Here is a 22947-nt window from a genome sequence, read left to right as displayed (position 1 = left end):
AAGACATGTGTTGCCATGAGTCAAAAGCAAAATATTCAGAGAAATGGTTATGACCGAAAAATAGTGTTTCTCACAAAATTATTGCCCAGGGTGTTTTAAACATAGGGTAAAAAACAACTCTTCGATTAACCCTGCATGTACAATAAGTCAAATACTAAAGTTTATAATGAACTGAGTTTACGAATTAAAGCTGATATATTAATATATAATTTGCTAAAAAATCAAGTAAATAGGACTAAAAATAAAAATATATAAAGTTTTAAACTTGACCAAATATTTTTCCGTTGCGTTTTTTTGCATCTGAGTCTAGTTTGTTAATGTTTCTGGATCCTTGTAGGAATCCAAAATTTTAATATGCATGAACATTATATTTTTAGCATTTAAACTTGTAAAAAATATTGGAGAACTTTGAAATATAAAGCAGTGCAATGACTTTAAAGAAGACATGTTATGATGGTTAAAAGAGTTAGTACAATAATATTAGCTTACCTCAAGGTAAAATAATTATCGTCTGTCTATGTTTAATTTCCGTTCAACATTTTTTAATTCGATATCTTAAAAAAGAACCGTCTGGTAAACAAAAAATCACGCTATAATAACTCGGGATCACGAGGATATATAAATACACATACGTATCATTACCAATGAAGACATTAAAATCCCATTTGTATGCCGTAAAATCCATTTCCACCATAATTAAAATGCTTATCTTTGAGGAACTATGTTGGGAAGAATGTAGTTCTTGCACGAAGAATTCGAATTTATATGTCTTTAATTAATATATGAAAGATAGCAGTGGTGCTAAAACGAAGGAGTAATGGGAAAGATTTGGTGATATGGATTCGTTATAGGAGTTTTTGCAGAGTATAAGTTCTGTGTAATAAATTGAAGAATGTAATAAAGAAGATAACAGTGGCAATCATGGACGTGACCTAGGCGAAAGTATTTCCTACGTTTATCTTTCGAAGAGTTTAAAATTAAATCGATTTGAAACAGTTATATTAGTTTATATTATTACGTTCCGCTTAAGCTACCGCCACACCGAAAGCAACATCTAGGAACATTATGTTTATGTTGCTTGTTCCTGGAACTTGTTTATGAATGTTGCCAAAAGTTTATTTAAGTTCCTCATTGTTTACGGTTGCAGCAATAAAAGTTTCTATAAGTTGCTTCTTTCCATATTTAGCGGCAAAGATCAAAGGAAATATAGAAACATTGGTAAACATTTTATTTTCCTCGATGGTATTTTTATAGTGTGGCCAGATTGTTGCTTGTTTCCAGAACCCGAAACTTGTGTCGTGAAGCCGTCGCATCGTTGTCTAAATCATCAGTTGTATGATAATAAAAACAAACATGCCTTTTAAATGGACAACAGAAAATATGATCCTGAAGAACTGATATAATAGCATCACAGACTTCGGGTACAATTAAGGAAATTGCTTGTTTGGAAATTCGAAATAAGTACGTACATCAGAGAAGTAGGTATATGAATCTCCTGTTGGGAGAAATCGAAGTGTTAATAGGACGCGTTCCAATGGAGATATAGCAGCTCTATAGTTCGTATCTTCTTTTTGAATTAAAGGTGAAATTCTGCATAGTAACCATTCCAAATCAGTACTACTCATACGACAATTTTTTTTAAATATCCGTTATCAATACATTCTGATACTATATCATCTTTTTTTAACGAACTCAGAAGACGTATGACATCATGTAACTCTCTTTCTAAAAGACTTGGTCTCGTCCAACATTTACGGACTCATATTTTCTTTTTTTGTAAAATAATTACAATTGCAGCTGCTGCTGCCTGCAAATCTTTGTCGGACGACATTGTAAACTAGAAACAGAAACACACACTGCACTGGTGTGGACACATGTTTCCTGTTGCAACAACACAACGAAACATTTACAAGAATGAGTTACCTTGGTGTGGAAAAAATGTTTAGGGAACTTTTGCTGTTGTTTCAATTTCTATAAAAAGGTTGAGGCAATCTGCAACAAAATGTTGCTCTGTGTTTCTTTGGTGTGGACGTAGCTTTATATTACGGTAAATAAATTAAGCGGTTTGATTGATATTTTGGCATTTAAATTAATCAGGCACTAACTACAGTTGTCTAATTATTTACCAATATAAGTACTTTTTTTAGAAGATTTAAGCAGTTTATCAGGTCACAACAAGACATTAATCTCTTGGGTCTATCCATTATCTTTAAGAAAAACCATTTTGTTAGATGATGTACCCAAGAAATTCTTCTTCCTGGACCTCTTCTGCCGAAGAGGTGTATTCATTTTAGAAAAGATCAGGGCATACATGATTATATTTCTGAAATGCATTGTTTCATTTCTCTAACCCTATCCCTAAAATTATCCTCATGCGGATTTAGAAGAAGAATAAAATTGTGTGTTCTCCTTTCTTGAATTATAACGGGTTATAACTCATCATACAGTTTTAGGGGCTTTGACAAAAGCCAGTATCCCCAGGGGCCAGATCTCCATCTTCGACATCAGCCGTAACCAAAATTACCTAGGCATTCTTTGACCAACTTGGAATTGATGGTTACTGCGTTGAACGCTTTTATTACAACAAACAAATTTAGAAGTAAATTTGAGATAGGGTTTTGAAAATATGATGCAAGTTACATTTAACGTTCTAGTTTCAGAGTGTACAGGGTGTCACATTTTCGTGTGTTTCTCGTTTATGGGTAGAGCTACAAAGATGCTATTTTCACTTTGCTACTTTTTATGGAACTAAAGATGCTACACATAGATTTGTCCTAGCCCTCTTAGTTCCTGAAATACAGGGCGAATTTGAAATTGTTTTGATGCGCATAGCATGACACGCCGTGTTGCCATGCTATGTTTTATTTACTAAAACTTTGGCTAAAAACAATATAACTAGAGATGGTGGTAAAAATTTGGAGTGAATTTAACTTTGTTAATGTGTGCTTGCTTATATTTTTCTTACCTCCAATGATAACAGAATACATCGAAGGAATAAGTGAGCGTCAAAGAAATCTCGCATTATCTTATAAAAGGTATTTTTTTAAAACTAAAAGAATTTCGGATTTTTACTATCTTTATTTATTTTGGCTTACACAACATTTCGGACCAAACCAAACCAAACTAAAAATAAATAAAGATAATGGAAGTACGAAATTCTTTTAGTTTTCATGCTGAATCATTGTCTACCTACATACATTAAAAGTAAGATAACTTTTATAGCGTGAAAAATGTTGCAATTTTTATAATGCTATATCTCAATTTTTTTCAAATGCATCACCTATTATTTTTCCTTTAGATGCAAAAATAGAAAACAAATATTTTTTTTGTATATAGAGTTTTCGTATTTTTTAACGGTTTTGCATCCTAATAATTTTGTTTAATATAACCTTTTCCAAATATGGAAATATGGCCCTTTCAACAGTAAATTTTCATCAAAGCCACCTCATAATTTTTTTCTTATATCTTACTATTGAATGAGCTATACGAAATATCACACCGCAAATATCTTCAAACCGATATAAAATATAGGAATACTTTAAATATAAAAAAATTTTCTTTTTTTAATTTTGCATCTAAAAGAAAAATAATATACAGGGCGTTGTATGTAAAACAATTAATTGAGATATAAGAAAATAAACATTGTAATGTTGGTCGCGCCATATATTATAGCGTGTATAAGATAACGTGAGTTTTCACTCGCTGTTTTATTCTGTTATCATTGGTGAATAGGACAATATAGTTGAGTATTAATTAAGTTGAATTCAGTTTTTAACCAAAGTTTTAATAAATTAAAAATAGCATGGTAACACCGCATAGTACTTCAAATGAAAATAGTGTACTACATGCAAAATTATATTATGTTGAATCCAATTCTGTACATAAAAGTGTGGGTTGCAATTTAAGAAAACTTACAACTTCATCCCTACTTTGTGTGGACCCCCTGTATACAACAAAATATTTTTGAGATATATGCACCTTGATGAACAGTATAACATTTTTATTAAACTTTTTTCATAACATATTTGTCAACAACAACGATATTGGACATCCCCGCACTAATGCTAAACCACCCGGTATTTTACTATCCAAAATAACGATCTTTTTATCATCTCTTATTTTACAGGATAAATGTTATGGTATTTTAATTTTTTATTTATCTACAATTATCCCTATCAAAAACACATTCAGTGTTACCTACTACAGAAAGCTTTTAATAGTTATTGCAATTATAGCACTTTGCCTCTAGAGGGTAGTTATGTCAGACGTTCATTTAGATTACGGTTTAATTCCTCCATTTATGTCTTTTTATGGTACCGATTTCCTTTCGAGGTATATGTAGCAGTTAGTTTAAATCGCTAGATTTCCCTATTCTGGCCTTCTTTATTGCCATGTGTCCTTTAGGTTTATTTGGTCTTGGAAGACTGTTAAAGTTCTATTTATGCCTACAAGTTCTTATAACAGGAATATATACAGCTAGCCTGTACATACAAAAAGTCTTCCTAATACATAATTATTAGGTTTAATCAAAATCAAAGTATCTAAGTATCTAGTATACTCATGGATATAAAACGGTTATTTTTTAATAGCTAAAAGCTGTAATTCATAATATGCCTATAAGTAGGTATTTTGTCTTATATCTGCTTCAATATTAGAACTAATATTCAACTTTAAATACTTTTTATACAGGGTATTTCGCAAAAATCATTTTTATGTGCCATCTCTCATGGGGAGATTTCTCATGGTTCTGAGATTCCTCACCCCTGCTTTGTTTTACAGCCACAGGGGGTTAAAGTCTTCATTTTTTTCAATTTATTATATTTTTCTTCCAAGGGCTTTTAGCGATAGAAGCTAGAAGACTGATCTCAACCTTGTGGCACAAGAATATATAATAACAAGAAGGACAACTTAAATTCAGTCCCTTTGAAGTCGACGCCAACAGCCGGTGATACACAGAATTTGCATAGGCGTGTGGATTCTTTATTTATTTAAATGATTTAAAATCAACAGTGAATGGACATTTTATTTTAAATTATTAGTCGTAGTCGATTTTGTATTTGTAGTGAACTAACGATGAAAAATTACACCGCACTAAATATTATATAACTAAGTATTTTATAAATATTCATATATTTTTTAAATATTTTTAAGAAAAATCAAATATTTGGAAAATAGTTTTAAAAGAATATTTGATAAAAATATTTAAGTAATCTTAAATACTTAAATACTAAAAGTAAACAAATATAAAGCTATTTGTCAGTAATTATTTACTAGAACTGAATATTTCCATGTTCTGACAAAAAAACTTTAGTTTTTTAGGCTAAAATAAAACAATACCTGCAAATAGAGAGATCACAATTACCTTTTACATATTTCCCCAAATAACAATCTTTCTGTCTTTTATTGTTTTAAAATTTCTATTGATATATTTTAATCTATAAAATTAACCTTACCCTGAAAAGCTTTATCAAATAGCCAATGGGAAAATGCTCACATGGGTGTAACAGACTTGTATTATTTTGACATGTATGTACAAAAGTTTTAATAAAATTGTTTTTTTTTTTTTATTCAAATTTAATTAATATTACCTCCAATAAAAACACATTTTACAAATCATCATGGACATATTTAAGTTGCCAAATAAATCTAAATTTGAATTTTGATATGCTTTGTAGTAGCTAAACAAAGATGTATCGTCCAAATTTTGATAAGATTTTGCATATTCTTCACAAATAGTACATGAATGTACAGATAATTTTTTATAGATAAATAATTTTTACAGTCTTTATAACTACAAAGCATGACCCGCCTTTTTTATCTTTATCCATAGCTTAACACACACAAATTAAAATAATCAATCAAAAAGCAAATAAAAAGCACAATGAATAACTTTTCTCGCAATCGCTACAACATTCACTACTGCACTGGCCGTTTCAAGTTAGAATTTCACGTTAGAAACCCTCCAAGGCTATACGGTCGCGGCGATGACATCAGTGAGTTATCCTTCTGGTTATTATTTATTCTTGTGCTTGTGGTACCTGAGGGTAATTCAATGTATTCTCGTCTCCCTTACTTCTGCAATGTAAGGTAATTCCCTTAATGCAAGTCTGCAAGTAATTCCCTTAATGTAAGGATATCGAGTTGGCGAGTCATTAACTCGAGGGAGAAGGGTTATGGTCAGGTGCTCACAATAGAAATTGACCTCAAATCCAGGCAATAGAGAAGAGATATATGCTCTATTAAATTTGGGACAACACCGGTATCAGATCTAACGAAGACCAAGTTAAAGGTGGAGAAATGGAGACAGATCTTTCAGCCTCCATGTCAAAAATTACTATCAGCCGGAGGCAATCTCCTCGACTGTGAAGGCACGGAGGACTAAAACCCGACCGTGAAATGGTCTCTACTACTCGGAGGATTAGCAGTTGTTGTCAGAGGAGAATGACAAATACTCTGTATTTCCTCTGACAGAAGAATAACAGTCACTGATAAGTTCACGCTGTCAAGGATATCAGGAGGTGTGAATCAGGATATCTGAGGCCAAGGCCTCAAATCAGGCAGAGAGATCACTCAATAGGACAGCTGATGGAATGAGGTGGAGGACTCATGGTGCATAATAGGACCTCAAACCAGAATATACTTTCCACTTGGATTGCAGAAGGAACTGGAGGAACAACTTCAGCGGATTCTATCGGAGGATTAAGCAGGATGGCCCCTCAGAGGATGAACATTTCCCTGTCTTCCCTACAACAGAAAGATGACCATGTACGATGAGTGAACTCAAGAACTCAAAAATAAGAGAACTCAAGAAAGGGATACAACAGAACTTTAAGGTCCGGGGATTAACCCCCCTTCCAGTAATTCTACATATTTAGAATATCAGGATGAATAAAAAAAAAAAACTACAGAGAAAAGATAAACTTTCATGATAAAATAGTTTATAAATTATTTATTACTATTAAAAAAAAAAAAAAAAAAAAAAAAAAAATATTAAAATATCAACAAATGTAATAAACAAATGGGAAGTTTGGTTTTAATTAAAAAAGCTATATAAAATCACATTTTTAGTTCTTTTGTCTCTTATATGCCCATTATAAAATGTTCTTTTATTATCACAACTCAAAACTAATAAAAATGATTTAAACTTAAAAATATATTTTTAGAGGCAGTAAAAAATATATGTTTGGCTATTAGCTTGTGGCTATAACCTGAATTACTATTATTAAGCATATCGTAACTAAATCTACACAAAATTACAATTTCGTGTTGTTTTTTTACCTTTAGCATTATATATAGCGTGTTTTTTATTTCACCTGCAATTTATTCTTGTCAAAGACTCAAACTTTTCACAATTGCCCATTTAAGCAAAGCTAAAAGAGCCTTTACCAAAATCTTTATATTCGAGGTACCTCAGATAAAAAAAATGTTTATTTGTTCTTTGTTCAATTTTTTAATGACATTTTAACTGGAATGAGCAATATGATCAATATTTTAACAATGAACATTTAAGATTCAAAAAGCTCTCCACTTATAGGAGATGATGCAATCAGATTAATTAAACTAAAATCTTAATGTTATAATTAAACACTATTACTTTAACAAAATAAGATGTAACACGTCCTAACTAACAATGAAAGCTTTAATGTTATTTTAACAGATAATAATTTAAATTAAAGGTTGCTATACAACAATAACAGTTGTTGCTATTTAACATAATAATATAGGAATATAGATATATTCAAAGGCGACCTCTCTGGCCCTTCTGATTTCTGGGCGTTGAAAAGATTTATATCCTTCAAGCAACATCTATATGCTAAATAGAGTTCTTATACTGTGTGTCGATATTTTGACATTCAATTGAAAGATCGCAGCGGTAATCGACTATAATTTAATGGTTAGAAAAAAAATGTTGTAAAAAAAAAAAAAAAAAAAAACATGAATATTTTAATAATAAATTGGCTTCAAGGCTTTTATAATATTCCATGTTTTTTTTTTTGAGAAAATATGAAGATAGAGGGTCCAGAGAAAAACATGATAAGCACTATTTATAATTTTACAGGAGAGCACTGCTAACTTCGTTTTGCCCTAGATTTTAATACATTTTTTATTTTTTTTTTTATTTTTTTCCACACTCACAAAACTTTTCATCGTAAACACAGACATAAAATTTTCATATATTTTAAAGTTTTTTTATATTGTGTTCTAATTGACTACGATGATTTTTTAAGCTTACATTTGTAACTAATTATTTGACTTTTCGCATATCTTTCAAGTCTAAAGTAGAGGATTTATTCTTCTGTCGAGGAAAAACAAATCAATACGAGGAAAAAACTCAAAACGATGATATTTGGAGAAACTTTGAAACACCAATGAATTACGACAGGGGTGACAGTGAAATAAGAAAATTGGAAACAGTCACGATGATGTCATTCTTGTCATTCTCCTCACGACAAGTATGACCGCTTAGACAAGGACAGCATTGTTTTGTCTAACTATTGTCTAACGTCACAGTTTAAGTGAATACACAGATTTCAGTTTCAGAAACAACTTCAGATTTGTTCTAGAACAAATTCGAAAATAATCGACATATTTAATCCATTAATTTAGTTTCGTTTGGGAAGTTCTATTTTTAATATTTCGGCTAAATTTATAAATATAAAGATAAAGTATATAAAATATATAATACATGAAGAATTCTGGAGAAAATGACGTTTCTGCAGTAGTAGGTATATCCCATGTATATGAAAAATAGGTAGTAAATACTGTTTTTACACATTTTTAGATGCAAGAAAATGGTATTATAATCTCTTTGATCGGCGATTTTTTGAAAATGGAAACAACTTACTTCAAGGTAAGATCATTTTTTAACTATAGCCAACATTAGTTATCCAGTATGTGCGATTTATTGTCAATAATGCAATAAATCGGACTGATAATCTGATTGTTATCCGACTAAAGTCTCTTTTTACTTCTTTTGATTTATATAAGCCAGATCTCTTTGGGAATAATGGACGCTTTTTTAAACAGTAAAATTTATATTTTATACCTATTGATATTTTATTCATTATTTTAGTATAAAATTTGTTTTCTGTTGGGTTTTGTATAACGCTCCCGTTTTCATGTTCCTGTGTCCGTTTTGTGTCCTTGAAGTCTGAGAATACGTGTGTTTATTTACAAATTACTGTAAGTCATGCTTATACCTTAATAATTTACGTTAAAGTACATATAATTAACTAATTGGTTTTGAAACAATACAATCCTCTATATTTTTATATTTATTTAGTCACGTTATTCCATATTTCAAATAAATATATGTGAATAAATTATTTTTACGTTTTTTTTTTTTTTTTTTAAAATAAAATACATTTTGAACTGAAGAGGGCACGCCATTGAATAACCGGAAACGAAGTAATGAAAATTAAGCCATCAGGTGTATCATATCCAGCCTGTCAATTGGAGAATTAGTTCTCCAGACGACAACGAAAGCTTTCGGTGGCGTATCGTGTTCCACGATTTAACACAAGAGTTGACACTTCTTTCTAATTATTTTTATGGAGTACGATATCCCCCAATATACTGGTGGTCAGATTATTCGGAAACTTCGGCAGCATATTCTGCAGATAAAAATAAGTAAAAGTTCGTATAAATGTATGTTCTAAAATACTTAGTTTCGGAATTCTGGGTGTAGAAAGTTTCATTTTTATTTCGATTTTTCAAATAATCTCTAAAGAAACGTCAATATTTGGATGAAAATTGGTGGATGGGTGTTTTGACATAGAAATTGATTTTCTGATATAATGACTCCCATTTATGGAGTAGTGCCACCCTACATGTGTTTTAACTGTTTTGAAGAGTAATAACTTTTCTTCAGTACCTGTATAAAACTACTGAGTTAAAAAATATACATTTGCGACTTTTTTACATAAAAAAAGGTCTCTTGGTAAAATCGCTACAGTAATAGGTTTCTATGAGAGATATTTGGAATCAAAGGCTCAATACCTGTCATCAGTGACTTGAACTAAACATGTTGACTAAATAGTAAATAGACTGAAATCATAAACTTAAAATCTTTTGTGTCAAAGTTCAAAAGAAAATATTTTTCTTTAATTTAATCATCATTTTTCGCAGAAAATTTTTTTTTTTTTTTTTTTTTTAAAAAAATTATTATTTCAGTCAAATAACTATACTCAACGTGTGCTTATTTTCAAAAATAATGACATGTATTGACTATTTCCATTCTAAATATCTTAGGAACAGTTACTCGCTACCTAGACCTAACATAATTTTTAAATTCCTTGCTTTGTTAACATATTCCACAGGGTGTTTTAAAAGCTTTTCTTAAAATATCCACATTTTGTTTTCCTCCGTATAATTGGCAGATAAAACTTTCATTTTAATTTAAGATTCAAATAATTTAGCTACAAATTGCTTAAAAATAATCAAAATCGGCCCAACTAGAACAAAAATATATTAAACTTTAAAACATCAATATTTTAAGGTGCCCGTTATGCCGATGCTGGTGAGTGTATAATGTTGTAAAATCCTAAAACTAAGAAGTGGCGCTTATCATGTTTTTTCCCTGGACCATTCATAATATGGCATTTAACATTTAATGTTCAAAACTTATACTGATTTTGTAATAAATTATTGTAAATCACCCAACAAAGCTGTTATTTATTGATATCGTTTATAAATTGAGAAAATTCAATTAAAACTCTCAACCTCCCTTTCCCATATTCATTACAATCCAATCATCATCAATAATACTGCATGCTACACCTCGCCGGGAGTAAGTTCAATTAATTAATTCAACATTAATTACAGCTTTAGAACTTCGAAACGCCAACCTATTTAGTTTTATTCAGAATACCGAAAATAAAACCATAAAAGCCATTTGTACAGATATAAGTTAGGCAGACTTCAAATTAATTAAAATTGTAATTAGTGATCATAGCGAGGAGAATATTGAAAAGCAAGCTGATTGTTACTCAATTAATTACTATTGGTTTTGTTTCTTTTTTAGAAGACCACCAACACCGATAATCTTCTTCTTTCTTCATACCTATTTATTCTCTTTTTTGTAACAGCTTGTTATGCTGGTGAAAGATTGGTCATGCTGAATTTAACAGTTTCTTTATGATTGGTTATTTTTTCTTTTCTAGTTGGTGCCTAACCAATTTAATAACTGGAACTGGACTAGCAGAAAACTTGTAAGCTAGACATGATCACGAAAAATCAATTTAAATAGCTCGGTATGTAGTAGAAACTTAATATTTGATATTATTTTTTTGTTTAGAAATACAGGTATTAAGTATTAATAGAAGATTTCACAGAATGAAGGTAAAAGAGAAACAAGTACAGAAATGATGAGTGATGAACTAAGAGAAGCCTCAGAAGAATGACACAAAAAATTATACACACAATTATATACACAGGGGAACTGTTTACATTTTATGCGAATGCCAACATCCTATTGTTATTGTTTGGTATGTTGCCCAGTATTTCTCCGCTTTTGTTTATTTTTAATTTTGTATACGTATACTTTGAGGAATGCAGAAAAATAATAATATAATTAGCTTACTACTTTTCAAAATTTCGACATTTATAATTTATTTAGTACTAATGAAGATTCAGTCAAGATTACAAGAAAAATAAACTTGAAATATTTAGCAAATTTCGTCATTTTCATCAGCCGTTAGAGTTAATTTTTAATCTGACAACGCCGCTCTGTTGTTATAGTATTTTCTATAGTAGGGGAGTTGGACGCGGTCAACAGTGTCAATACTGTCGATAAACAGCTGATTGGCATGATCAGCTGTTTGCCGTGCTTTTATTTTCCATATTTCTTAACTATTAATAAACTATTAATGTATAATTTGTTTCATTTATATAAAAAGACCAAAATTAGCATTTAAAATGGGTCTACACTGGCAAAATGTGTGAGAATAAAAGAACTTAAACATCGTCATTTCAAGTAAAAGTACTGTTCTATTGGTAATAATTATAAAAAAAATATTTACCTAAAATATTTACCATGTTGTTAAATTTGTTTATTTGTTTATAATATAATTTTGTGAATATAATATATTATGTATATTATAAGAAGTAATGTTTATATTTTGTTATGTGTTCGATTTAAAATCGTATATTTGTATTTAATTATGAATACAAATGATTTTGTATATTTACATAAATTATAATTAGTATGTTTACATTTGTAAAATAATGCCTATTTACGTTTTCTATTACTAAGATAAATATTTTTATTTCAGATTTCTAAAGATAGTGAAGAAAAATTAAATGGTTTCTCTGTTAGGATTTATTCATAGCATAATATTAATTAGTCGAGCAAAAGAGAACTCAAGAACAGCTGATTTTTTTATAAGGGTGAAGAAAATATTTAAAATCTGATGATTTTCACAGCCATTTATGTCGCGATTTGTGGTCTTTCAGTTGTTTCAACATCACCTAGGAAATTAACATTAAGATATCAGGATCCTGCATATAACGAGATAAGAACTATGATCTTGTTAGGATACCTATTCCGTCACAATATGTAAGTACATATATATTTACAGTTTAATTGGGTCCGTTTCACTTTAGGGCTGTCAAAATTAACAAATTTTCTATAAAATAAAGTGGATATTCTGCCTTTTTAGACTAAAATAAAGAACTTGAGGTGAGGAAAAATGCGATTTTTTGTAAAATAAGCGAGAAAAATTTTTCTAACCTAAAATATTTTTTTTTTTTTTTTTTTTTTTTTTTTTTTAAGAAAATCAATGAATATATAAAATATATAAAATGCCAAAAAACACCAGAGACTAACCAACGCAACCAAAACACGCCTAAGGCGTATTTTGATCACTGTTACCAACAACTCTAAATAAATAAAAATGTACAAGGGTAGCGTAAATTTAAAAGCGTCCATGTTCCCGGTATGAGCATGCGCGTTAGAGCAACAAGACGCCATCCGTCAATCGGAACGTAAATATCGAACACCTGACATTACTGCGCCGCCTCAAAATCAAAAACTATTTTTTATTCAATTACATTTGTGTTATTTATTTTACAAAAACTGTTTTAAGAAATCGAATATTCCTCACCTAGTTCTTTCACAAATGTCTTTTACTTTGTTTTGGTAGCAACATTTTTATTTTAAATGCAATCCTCGCGACAGCCCTAAAGTGAATCGTCACCGTTTAATTTTTTAATATAAAATATTACTATATACTAATATGTATACACAGATTCAAAGTGTACAGGGTGGTGCCTTTCATACGATATGAAGGTTTCAAGGATTTTTGTTGATGGAAGTTTGTATTGAAAGAACAAATGGAGGGTTTAGAAATCAATCAAATCATACAAATTCACTTTCATTTTCCTTGGAGCCTTTGCGTCCTATGAGAGGTGTTACCCTATATGTATATAGATTTCACCATCGAAAAAGATCTCACCATCGAAAAAAATCAGCGGTAGGGTTGGCTTTGAAAGCAAGATTTATGTAATTTTATAAAATGTAAATTTATGTGGTGAATGTCATTGATCGTCAATTTTATTTTGCTCACAATGTATACTCAATGTAGTTATTTATATTCACCAACTGAATATAAATATCATTCACCAACTTCATGTTTATATTTTGTTTAGGAAGTGAAGATATTCATGGTGTGGAAGTTGTTACTTTAATTACATAGTGCATATGAAATTGGTCCTTTACATCATGTTTAAAATTGACGTAATGTACTATGCAAAATAGTGAGAGATGTGAACCTTAGGCAGAGCTACAGAATTACTTTTGTTAAGAGACAAATTATGATAGTGATTAGAATCGCATATTCTAGACTTTTACTTAAAAATGATTTGTTCGGAATGAACTTTTATAGTGTGGAGGAATACCTGCAAATTATAATATGAGGCCTACGTATATGATAATTTTATTATGATCTGTTGTGTTTGTTTTTTATATTTTGTATTATATATATATTTATTTGTTTTTTTTTTTTTTTTTTTTTTTTTTTTTTTTTTTTTTTTTTTTTTTTAATATATTAATAAATTGATTGATTAATTAAGTTAGGAAACCATACGATCGAAAAAAAAAAAAACGGCTTCAAAGGCGACTGGGAATGAAAATATGATAATTTCAGTGAGGTCAAGCCCTAGAAGTCATTTTCTTGGCTCGTACTATTTTTAAAGGCGCTCTAAGGTTGTTGTTTTACATTAAGTAAATATGATTTTTAAATGGTGTAGTTTAAGATTGACCTCGCTAAATTATCAATCGTCATTCCCCAACCGCCTTTGACGCCGTTTTTTAAGACTATTTGCTATAACTATGTCTGTTATGCAAATACATGTCAACAAGTAAAAAGCCAGTGAGAAATTAGTTTCTGCTTGGATCCTTAGAGTGGCATTTAACAAAATATATATTTTTTCAGGTTACAATATTTTATTTAATATGAACCTGTAAATGTGGAAATATTATACATATATTATATTTTTTCAGTCCTAAATATATTATTAAAATACAACACTTGTGTTTTTATTAATATCGTGTTATGATTAATACCTAATTAATGTAAAATTATATGGTATGTAAGTAAATATCCTTACACTGAGAATTCGTTTGGTCAAAATATTACTCTCTTACTAATATGGTTGAAAACTACAGAACATTGTTTTTTAGTTTTTGTGCTAATATTTCCACTTAAAATTACCGAATATATTTATAGTATAGGTAGGAAAAGATGAATTTTATTACTTTTTCCCAATTATACATTATATTAATTATATTATTATTGTAAATAATATCTACTGATATTTAATATAAAATAGTTATTCACATGCATCTATTTTTCTTTTGTTCCATTAACATTTTAGTTTATCAATTATCAATCACTATACGATATACAATACGTATAATATCTTTTTAATTATATCTAACTTTTAATTATTGAATATTTAATAAACAAATTTTATAAAAAAAAAAAAAAAAATTTTATATATATACTATTATGTATTTATAATAATTTATTAGTTTTATTGCATGAACTATACTTTTAAATTTATTATTAAAAATATTTTATCTTTGCCTCTAACCACGTACTTCTATATCTCTGGCTTTTTCTTTACTATCATCAATGAATCTCAAGGTTAAATTCTGTTTGGATGCTCTTCGGCTGTAAACTCCCCTACCACTTTCCTCTCTACCCCGCTGTCCATAAACTATGGTAGTGGGGGCACTCATCGATAAAACGATGTAGGCACCTCGATTTTGTGAATTTATGAATTACTTGCTCTATCTATTTTTTATTCTTAATCTAAGATTAATATATACATAAGGTACCGTGTGGTTGCATCAGGAAATACGGGACGCGGAAATTCTAATGTAAATTTTGAAAGGTCAAAATATTATCTCCCCAGATAATTTTATGCAAAATTTGTATTAGACTTTTTCTGAAGAGGCGTTAAAGTTGTATTTTGTCTAGAATTTCGTTTTCATTTGGAATAGCCATTTAAAAGTTATTTTCGAAAATCTTCCTTCAAATTGTTAAAATTTATAATACGGCCCAGAGAAAGCTAATTAAAATACCAGCAAAATGTGATTGTGTCACTGTCAAATTTGATGTCACATTGTGTTTACAAAATTTTGAAAAACGGCATTAACGGCAAATTTGTTAAACTGCATTTTGCTAGAAATAATATTCCCGCTCTGTTAGGTATCTTCGCAGCTCAGTCTCCAGAAAGCCTATACCGAATAAGTCCAGCAATTTAAGAATAAACCAGAGGTTTTAAACTAAAAAGTATGGTATTAAACACATGGAAGTGTGAAGACAAAAGTCATTGTACAGGAAGAAAACAACAATGACTTGAATATTCATGTTGAAGGAATAAGCAGTGACTCCCGTCGATTGGCGATATCGAAGGAAAAGACCACAGGATCTTTTGCCGAACGACTTGTTCTTGTAGAGCATACTCGAAAACCGTCTTTATGGGCATATTAAATACAGAAATTTAGATAAACTAGAAAACGACATCTCTGTGGAGTCCTAAAGATTTTTCCCTTTAATAGCTTTAAATATTGTGAGGCGTGAATTTTACAATCATTTGGGGTACTCTTTGGCTGTGAATGGAAGATTTTGTAGACATTTTATTAATTAGTATAATTTAATAAAGTTTCATTAGTTATATTTCTTTTATTTGATAAATTATTGTGGATATATGGTATGAGCGACGACCGAGGGCTATCGAGTAATGAACAGCAATCAAGTCATACATCGCGAATACTACTGTTCAATTTGCGAAGTTTAAGTCTTTCATCACATATTGTCATTCTCTCTCTCTTATCCATGTTTATCGCATGAAATGGAAATTTTGTGTCAAAAACGTTAAGTCCATTATATTTCTTACATAATACGATTATTTTTTTTTCGTTTTACGGATCACCTTCATTACGTATAAAGAATCGCACTTCCTTGTCTAATGTGCATGAGCAGAAAAAGGCAAACATCATATTTATTGTATTACCCGCCGAAATCAAACAAAAGAATTTCGCCGATTGTCAACGTTGTCGTTAAATTTTAACGACTCATAATAATAACGACTAATTTCCCGTAAATTTTTGTAGGATTGTCTGTGTTTATTTAGTAATTTGTGATTTAATTTGTGTTTTAAATGCCGTCTCGTTTTAGTGAAAAAGAACAACGGCTCATATTAAAAGTTATCGAGTATTTGAAACTCGAAAAAGATGGTGGAAAAATCTCTTTTACCTGTGTCGGCTGTTTACGATGTAATTGGACAGCTACCGAGTTAATATGTTGTAACTAACTCGAAAATATTCACGTGTTTTATAGAGAGCATCGGAGGCTTTAGGAATTTCATGCTCGACTTTGCAAAGAATAAGTTTCAGAGGAATGGTGAAAGATAAAGAACAAAAAGCAGCAAAACAAGTCACAATATTCATTTGTCCCCTGGAATTCCTGCTTATAAGATCCATGAACATATTAATAGAGGACGTATTTATTCATTGTATACAATGCGGGTAGGCTACAATAAATTTGTCATTGTTTAATATTTTGTTATTAAATTTGTTATTGTTAGTTTACAACCAGAGATATAAAAAACTCATGGACCAAGTCAAGAAATACGTGAAAACCAATATGGCGCCAAAAATGATGACGAATGTTTCAAACTTCGCAAATTGAACAGTATTCTCAGTTCAACTAATTCTTTTGTAGATCATCATTCCAATTCAGAAAAAAATTAACCACCTAAATTATTGTAAACCAAAATAAATGGGACATCGAATTTGACAATGGCAAAATCATATTTTTGCTGGTATTTTAATTGTAGCTTCCACTGGGCCGTATTAAAATTTTTAGTAATTTGAAGGTAACTTTTAGATACCCATTCTAAATAAAACGAAATTCTAGACAAAAGCACAATTTTAACGCCTCTTCAAAAAAGTCTAATACAATTTTTGCACAAAATCATCTGGGGAGATAATATTTGACCTTTTCAAAATTTACATGGTATTCCCTATGTCCCGTGTTCCTATGCACCACGCGGTATAAGAAAACTTTGAAATACAATCAATGGAAGAATTCCAATAGGGAGAAAACATGGTAGACAAAAAATAATAAGATCAAACGAACTTACCTTAAGTGATGTTCGATCTTGATTATATTACTGTTCCGTCGAAGTAAATAAATGTCTTGTAGTACCCCCGCTTCCCGCTCCGGACCACAGATTTTTAAAGAAAGAAGCTACTTCCCCTAGCACGTCACTCTCGGCTCTGACCTTCCGGTATCAGTTATTTTAAAGTTGTTGTTGCAAAAGGGTAATGATTAATTTTAAAATTCTATATGTGTATCTATTTTAATTATTCATTTATTTATTTTTTATTGGGTAGGGAGGGATTTATTTACTTCGACGGAACAGTAATATAATCAAGATCGAACATCACTTAAGGTAAGTTCGTTTGATCTTATTATTATATTACTGTTCCGTCTCGTAAATAAATGTCTTGTAGATGTTTAAAGCATAATGCAACAACCAAAGAACTAAAGAAAATTTATTTCTTAAAACAAATAAAGAGCAAAAACTTTGTAACCTATGAACAAAACTTTCCAAAGATAAATTAAATTTCTTGACATTTTTTTTTTTTTTTTTTGGAATGCCTAAATCTAACATTTATGAATCTAATACAACTCTTGCAAACTCATCATTGTCAATAACAGGACGGTTGTAAAAATTAGCAAACGTTCTGGAGTCCTTAGACCATCCTGCCGCTAATCTTATGGTATCAAAACTGACCCCAGCCCTTGCTGCCGAAGAAGTTGAAGCATGTCTTGTGCTTTGTGGTTTAAATATTGACATATCCACCCCGCTCTTTTCTAATATGTTTTTGATCCATCGGCTTATAGTAGATGTAGAAGCCTTCTTATATGGTCTTTTAAATGTGATAAAAAGTGAATCACAAGAATTTCTCAATTCTTGTGTAAAGCTTAGGTACCTTTTAAGTGTCTCGGCAACACATAATTGAGGATCATTAAAAAATGGCAAAATTAAGAGGGGCTGAGATTTATTTATTGATGAAGTTTTAACACGGTCTGATATTTTTATTAATATTCTGTTAGCTTGGATTGAAATGTTACCAATTTTAATAAGGGCCAATATTTGTAATCGTTGGCCGGTAGCCAACGCCAATAAAACTGCAAGTTTTTTGCTTAAGGTCTCTAGGGGAAGAGTATTAGTTTCAAGTGTCTTTACATAGGAAAGTACTATTTGCGGATCCCAAATATTCTCATATCTAGCCTTAGGTGGTCTTTGACCAAAAATTCCCTTGAAAAAACGCTTGACCCTAAAATCTTGACCTAAGTTCGGCCCCGCAATTTGAGATATGGCGGATCTAAACGAATTGAGGGTCCCATAAGTGGCGCCAGCATTAAAATGTATAGTTAAAAACTCCAGAACATCTTCGACTAATACATTGTATGGATTACTATTCTTGTTCATACAAAACGTCCACCATAAGCGTAGACCCCCACTATACTGTTTTAAGGTCGATTCTGTGATTGAGGCTAAACATATGTCCAAGGCCTCTAAAGGCACTCTTCCCTGTAGTAGCGCTTCCCTGACAACCTCCCGGCTACCAGGGAAAGCTTTTTCCATAATGGGTGGGGGGCTCCGCTAAATGAAAGTAAATTTATATTAGGTTTGAATATTAAGGGCTCTCCTATCAATAGGGATTTAAATATGGGATACCAAGGTTGAGAACACCATCTAGGCACGACAACAATGCCCTCAGCTTTGTCTTTTTTAATTTTTTGTAATACCCTTAATATTAAAGAAAAAGGGGGAAATGCGTAAAAGTTCATCTCTCCCCAGTTAAAGGTAAAAGCATCCACCCCCTGAGCCTCTGGGTCTTTAACCCAAGATATGAAAATATTACATTTTTTGTTAGTGCGACTCGCAAATAAGTCAATTTTTGGGTCGCCAAATTTTTTACGGATTTTAGAAAAAGCATATTTCGATAGAGACCATTCAGTATCACTATGTAACTGCCTGGAAGCCCTATCGGCATGTATATTTTTTACTGAATTAATGTATGACGCAAAAATAAATATTTGTTTTTTCTCACAGTAGTGCCATATTTTTCGGGCTAATTTATTTAAATTTGAAAAGCGTACGCTACCAAATCTATTAATAGAAGAGATTGCAGTTGTATTATCAATTCTGCATAGCACAAAACAGTTTGATAGATTTCTGGTAAAACATCTTAATGCAAAGAAAGCTGCTAATAATTCTAGTTCATTAATATGTTTTTTCTTTTCCTGATCTGACCAGAAACCAAAAGTGGTTTTATTCTCACAATGCGCGCCCCAACCAGATTTAGAGGCGTCTGAAAAGATTTCTACAGCAAATGTTTCATTGTGAATAGTATTACTAGATAAAGCTATATGTTTTTTCCACCAGTAAAAATCAGACATCAAATGTGGAGAAATATTCATTTTTGCGTCATAATTGTTATTTGCTCGACATAAAGCCCTAATCTTCTCTCGTTCGAACAATTTAGTGTACAAAAAACTATATTTTATAGCTGGCGCTGCTGAAACCAAATTGCCAACGAATTTTGAGAAAACCCTTATGGTACAAATCCTAGTTTTAGCAAAACGTTCTAGTAGTTTTTGTAACCTAACTTGTTTCTCTTGAGGCAATGAAACAGTCATATTAACAGAATTGTATTGAAAACCAAGAAATTTACAAATTTGGTTGGGAATAAGTGTGCTTTTTTTATAATTTATAATAAACCCTAAATGCTCTAGGAAAAATATAGTCTCTTTCGTATTTATGGCGCATTCTTCATGAGTTTTTCCAAGAAGTAAAAAATCATCTATATAGGTAACGGAAAGAAAACCACATTTTCTAAGACAAGAGATAACTGGTCGTAAAATCTTCGTAAAAATTAAAGGGGCACAACTCAAACCAAACGGTAAACAGTTAAATTCGTAAATGTCGCCATTAAATTGAAATCTTAGATATTTTTTATATGACTTATGTATAGGCACCAAATAATAGGCGTCTTGTAAATCGATGTTTGTCATAAAGCAGTTTTGTGTAATTAATTGAGTAACAGTTTTGTGATTTTCTAGTTTGAAATGTGAGGTCGCTACAAACTTATTAAATGCTTTTAAATTAATAATCAGTCTATAAGATCCATCTGGTTTAGGAACTATAAAAACGTTCGATATATATTGATTTTTACAGGGTTTTACTAGAGAGAAAATCCCTTCCAATAACGATTTTTTAATCATCTTATCAATGATGACACATTCCTTCTGTGATCTGATTGGTTCTAAAGGGATAAACCTTTGTAAAGGTTTTTTAACAAGAGGGATTTTAAGACCAGTTATGTATGAAATAACCGTTTTATGAAAACCTAGGATCTTCCATCTATAGGCAAAATGTAGTAGTCTACCACATTTTTTACTAACCTTTAAAGACCGTGACTCTTGTCCGGACTCTAATAATGGCGTCTCCTCTCGACGCTGCCGGTGTGTTGACGATTCTGAGACCGATAATGTGCCCTGGGCCTCTTCGGGTTGCTGCTTGGCCGACTGTTTTGTAATGGAGTGCGTTTTTGACTTCTGTGGCCCATCTGCTGCACCCCTCTTGCAAACGGGCGACGGTAGTTTCCCTGTCTCGAAGTAGTGGCTAACATGGAAGCAGATAGCTTATTTCTCTTCACCTTTAGTTGCTCGCCCGACTTCTCCAGCTTTCTTGCAGCTTCAATGGTGTTTTCTAGTTCTTTACCAAACAATAACTCGGAAATCGGAGTATTCTGTAAGGTTTCTTTAAGGTCCTTATTCAAGTTTAGTAGTAAGAGCTCTCTTCTTGACACTGACTCGTGATGAAATACATCACAAAGCAGGCGCAAAACGTCATTAGACATTTCAACCTGTTTAATATTATCCTCCCCCCCTTTTTTAACTAAATCAGAGGTAAATCGAACTAAGGCTGAAATGACCGCAGCTATTTGTTCTTGTATTTTTGATAATCTTGTGTCTCTTTTAAGGGTGTTATCCTGGACAGCTACCCTAACCTCTGGGTTAATTTTGGGAGGCACAATCTCCTTAAAATTTTCAGGGGGGAGATATTTCTTAATGAGGTCTGTCTTTACCTCCTCCTTCAACCCATTTACCAAAAGCTTTATGTAACGTGGAACTAACTCCTCAAGAATGGGTTCAGAAAAGTTCTTCTCTTGAATCTCGTCTCCTCAAGAATAGAAATGATGTTTGTTTTTGGCCCTGTGTCTGGTGTTAAAAGGTATCTGTAAAACCAATAAAAAACAAGGAAATATCCAACCACTCTAAGGTTTTGCTAAGGGAAAACTCGAAAAAGATAGGTACTTTCTCGCACCCATTTTAAGGTAATAATATCCAACCACTCTAGGTTTTGCTAGGGGAAAACTCGAAAAATAGGTATTTTTTCGCACCCATTTTGTAGTAGTATATAAGTCACTCTAGACTCATGCTAATTTTAAGACTTTACCACTCTAGGTAAGTACAATCCTAGAGTCACTCTAGACTCAGGCTAACCTTAAAATACTTTACCACTCTAGGTAAGAACAGTTGTTGTACATGTAAACAACTTCAAGCGCATGAACTTATGTCACTCTAGACACAAGTAAAATTTTAACATGCTATGTTAAATATGTGCCACTCTAAGCACAGAAAATCAAAGGAAAAAACCAGGAAACAATAATAATAACAATATTTCATAAAAGAAATTTTCCTTACCAGTACCCCCAGGAATAATAATATCATTCTTCTGAAAACTATCCTCTCGATTCATTGGATCATCTTGACTAACTTAGATAAACTCTCATCTACCTCTTCTCCGTCGCCATAATCAAACTCGCTGTTGCTTCCACCGCTTCCTGTGTATTCACAATCACTAAAAGTAGGCGAATAAGCTGGCGAAGACCAACGACGACGCTTTTTTGTTTGTGTTCAATCGCATCCAGTCTTCGCATCACTGATTTAAAAGCATAGATTTAATCTCAGCACCATTCACATCTGTCTTACCCGAACTTCTTGATCTTTTCTTCCCTTCGCCTGACATTTTTCGCGATAAACAATCGATACGAATGAGAAATTATTAAAAAATAAATTTTCTACGCCGCACGTGTGTGGCCCGGCGTCATGGTACAAAGAATACAAGGTATGATCGATAGCGGCTCCAATTTCGTTCAGTTCGCGCATACCACCTGTGACGTCACCAGGAAAATAATGAATAAATAAAAAATAAAGAAAGTTGACAGGAGATCTGCATTTTTTTTGGGGTTATGGCTCTGGTTATGGTTAAGAATTGTTTATTTTAAGACTTTTAGTTCGTTTAATTTAATAATTACTAAAACCAGCAGTTCCAAAATATATTTAAAAATAATAA

At 31.3% G+C, this 22947-nt stretch overlaps 1 pseudogene; it reads right to left on the bottom strand.

Moving 5' to 3' along the window:
* The window catches only part of LOC115889441, a 45546-nt pseudogene extending 22926 nt beyond the window's left edge, over positions 1-22620 (bottom strand).
* Between the last annotated feature and the right edge of the window lie 327 nt (positions 22621-22947).

The sequence above is a fragment of the Sitophilus oryzae genome, unplaced genomic scaffold, assembly GCF_002938485.1.
Source record: "Sitophilus oryzae breed Bouriz unplaced genomic scaffold, Soryzae_2.0 scaffold_814_pilon_pilon, whole genome shotgun sequence".
Classification (NCBI taxonomy): Eukaryota; Metazoa; Arthropoda; class Insecta; order Coleoptera; family Curculionidae; genus Sitophilus; species Sitophilus oryzae.
The sequence above is the reverse complement of the archived record's forward strand: the minus strand, read 5'-3'. Positions and strand labels throughout refer to the sequence as shown.